This window comes from Ziziphus jujuba, chromosome 9, assembly GCF_031755915.1.
Source record: "Ziziphus jujuba cultivar Dongzao chromosome 9, ASM3175591v1".
NCBI lineage: Eukaryota > Viridiplantae > Streptophyta > Magnoliopsida > Rosales > Rhamnaceae > Ziziphus > Ziziphus jujuba.
The window spans coordinates 9,725,361-9,729,699 of NC_083387.1; positions in this window are offsets into that span (position 1 = coordinate 9,725,361).

The window sequence follows — 4,339 nt, forward strand, 5'->3', positions numbered from 1 at the left end:
TAATAATAATAATCTTGCTTTCCAGATCATTTGCTGTCTCCACATTATCATCCTTATTAAAGGTTGTGTCAATTATGCTATGGAGGAAGAATTATTTTTTTTGGTAAATAATATGAAGGTACAATTATCTGGAGTACTTATTTTATCAGATTTTATAGATTGGAGTTGTTGGACACAATCTACTTTTACATTAAGGAATCTTGCATTTGTTTTTTTCAATCATCAAGTCGTGCTTTAGATTTTCACTCCCCCTCATCAATATATTTAATAACATTTATTTTTCTATGTTTCCTGTATATCGAATGATATTTAGCTTAATTATTAATTTGTCTTTCCATTTTAGGGACACTAAAAGGAAAAAAAAAAAAAAAAAACCCATTAGCCACGGTTTTTGTAGTAACCAATGATAAAAATATCGAACGTATAATTTTATAAAATATAGATAAAAATATGTTAATTTTATAAAATATAGATAAAAATATTAACATCAATATCGATAGAAATATCGATAAAATTATATAAACAGTAAATATTTAAATTAAAATATAAATTTTTACATATAAAATAATTAATATAAAAATATAATTATTAGAATATAATAATAAAAAATAATTCATAAATATTAAAAATTATTGTGAATAAAAAATATATATATAGTATTTATTAACACCAAAATATAAAAATTTTAACAAATAATATCAAAATACATGATATTCTCAAAAATGATTTATCTTATCCTCATTCCTTCTTTACCAGTAAGTTATTATTATTATTTTTTAAAATCTTATCTGTAAATTTATTTATTTATTTTGTAAAATTAATTTTTACTTTTCACATATGATTTATTAGATATTATTGTTTTTTATTTAAATTTGGTATATAACCTTGAAAAGTAGTTTTGATAAATCATAAATAAATTTAAATTTAAATTTATGAAAAAATATAAATTCCAACGTGGAAATTATCACCATGGAATGGAAGCTTTTTAGCATTAATCACGAATCACGAATCATCAATCACGAAGAATTCCAAAATAGTAAAAGAGGCATTGAACTTTTTAGCACAGTGGAAGTAGGGGTGGGCAAAATCCAATCCAACCTGCTTAACCCCTCAATCCAATCCATTTTTAGATGTTTGAATTGGATTTTTACATATATTAGATTGGATTGGGTTCAAAAATGTCAAAAAATATTTGGATTGGATTGGTTTGGTTTAGGGTTGAAGATATAAACCCAATCCAATCCAATCCATATATTATATAATTAAAAAATTATATATATTTTTATATTTTTTTATTCTTGTATATTAATTTTTAATATTTTTTTAACATATCACTTAATTTTTAATATTTTTGTAACACATCCCCAATTCTCAAATGAAAATATGAAGCCCTAAACATGCTTGTCGCCACTGCCACCACCAAGTTCAGTTGCGACTTGATGAAATGCATAATGTGTATCAATTGCTTTACTATATTGTCGTCTTTATTTTGCACTGAAGAGTGTTTTTTTGTTTTTTTAACATTGATGAATGTTATTGGATATTATAGATTTTAATCTTATATTTTATTCTATATTGTATTACTCTGATTGTATTTTATGTTTGGATAATTACAATTTATTATTTATATTTTATGTTTGGAAGATTTTTAATTTGTATTATATATTAATAGACTCATAAGTTTCAAACCAATTAATCAATCCAAACCAAACCGATCATAAATAGTTTGGTTTGGTTTGGATTTGATTCTATATTACATAAACCAAACAGTATGGATTTGATTGTATTTTGGTCCAAAACCGAACCAATCCAGTCCATATCCATCGCTAAGTGGAAGTAAATTAAACAAAATTTAAAGATGGTTTTGAGGTCCAAGGAAGGAAAAAAAAAGTATGTTTTTTTTTGTTTTTGTTTGGCAGATATAGAGAAAGCCCAGCTAAAGCGAAAAGAAAAACTCATAGAGAACAGAAGCTCTCTCTCTTTGGGAGCTCAAAGACCACTGATCCAATAGACTCCTCCTTCTCTCTGCTCTTTTTTCTTTTTTCTCTTCTCTAACCAAGTAATCATGTCCCCTTCTCTCTTCCATTGAAAGAGATGAGAAAGAGAAACAACCGATATTTCCAAAATTTTCCAACTGACAACCGACATCTCCACCAAGTTTTCACAATTATCCATCAAAAATCTGAGATTTTCATCGATTTTAGATGATATCGGCGATATTTTACGATAACGACAACATCTCTCCGGTACCACAGATAGATATTTCTTCCCCCCTCTATCGAAGTTGTCAATCATCGAAACCTGATATTATCGTCGAAATTTCAAAGTTCTCGACGACTTTTTCTTCCTTGGTAGCCAGTATTGATGATTACAGCTAAGGTACTTTGAGCTTTTAGTTACCATATCAAATTGTAGTTACAAAAGATTTGTTGCTAAAAGTATAGTCAAAATTTGGGGTAAAATTTACTAATTTTTTAATACTACATCCATATTATAAAAAATATCAGTATAAGCTTTTCATATTTCACTTTTGTCTTAATATAGCACTATTTTTGTAACTCTTAAAAATAAAATAGAAAATTAACCCATTTACCCATTGCTTAATATTTTTTTTAATCAATCTTTAAGATAAAGAATAATGAAAATTAATGAATAAAAATAATGTAATCAAACTCATAATTCAAATGTATTAAATGTGGATAAATTTAACTTTTCAAGTTGTGTTTAAAACAATCATATTTATTATATATAATTTATTACTTTTTTTATTTTGATAAATTGAAAAGTGGATTTTAGCATAACTTTTTAAAGATATAGCAATTTTAAAAGAAGCTTGTATATATGTGTTGGTGTGTGCTTGTTTATTTGTTTGTTTGTTTGTTTTTTCTTTTTTTTAAGCTTTTAGAAATTTAAAAAAAAAAGAAACAAAGAGAAACTATAAAAGTGAAAAAACAAAAGTCAAAAAACTGATAAATGAGGCCAATTCTAACTCTATTAGCAAGAGTTAAAAACCGATACTATATTATAAAAAAATATAAAATGTGAGGACACTATACTAATATTCTTTATAATAGAGATGTCATATTGAAAAGATAATAAATTAAAGGTGTTAAAGTGATATTTATCCTATTTAACTCCAATATAAAGTGATTAAAATTTTTTAGGCACAACTAAATAGCAGTTTTTGTTGTGTTAAAAATATTTAGTCATGATATGTTAACTTTCAGCTATTATTTTTGTTGTGACAATTTTTTTTTTTTTCCTAGTGAGAGTAGAAACTTTGGCTTTTTATTTTTTTAACCACTTTGACACATTTTTAAAATAAAATAAAATAAATAAAAATCCACTTTGATACCTTCTGTCTCTATTAGTCGCACAGGGACGTATAATTTTTTTTTTTTTTGTCTTATCATCTAAAATATAAAAAATTATTATTGTCTTCGGATTTGACATGACCATTTCCTTCTTTTCAGGTTTTTTAATCAGATTCTCTTAAAAAAAAAAAAAAAAACAAAAACAAAAAGTATCTTAATCAGAAATCATATCTTTCAATTTCAATTGCCCACATAAATTATTACTATTTATAATTTTGTCCCTTTCGAATCTAGCTCACCTTTAATCAATTGTACATTTTTTAAAATTCAACATCAACGAAAACATGGAAAATTTAAAATATAAAAATATTTAAAAAATATAAAAAATTATTAAATATTGATAAAAATTTATTTAAAAATATAAAAATTGATAAAAATTTATTTAAAAAATAGTTATTGGAATATTAAATTTAGTTTATTTATTTAATTCATTATTAATTTAACAATAGAAATTATAAAAATATTGGATAGATTTGATATTTCTTTGGTAATGATATATCTTAATCATTGATAGTTGTAAATATATTATTATAAATAATATAAAAAATATATATTTAATAATTAAGATATGTAAAATAATTATTATAATTATATTATATGTTATAAAATATCATATCAATAATATTTAGAATTTTTAGATAGTTGAAAATTATTAGTTTTTTACTCATTATCATTTTGAAATGTAAAATAATAAGAAATAATTATTAAAAAATATATCTCTTTAATAATTTTATATGTAGTTGTTAATATGTCGACTATATAAATTTTATATTAAATGGGATTATCCTTATTGATAATTATTATATAATATTGCATCTAATGGTTGAATTTGAAATGATATTCATGATTTATTATTTGACAGATTTTATAAACATTTCATCAATTTATTTAGCTACATTTGCAGAGAATATATTTTCTGCACCTTTATAATATTTATCATTTCTTCCACATGCATATTTGTATTT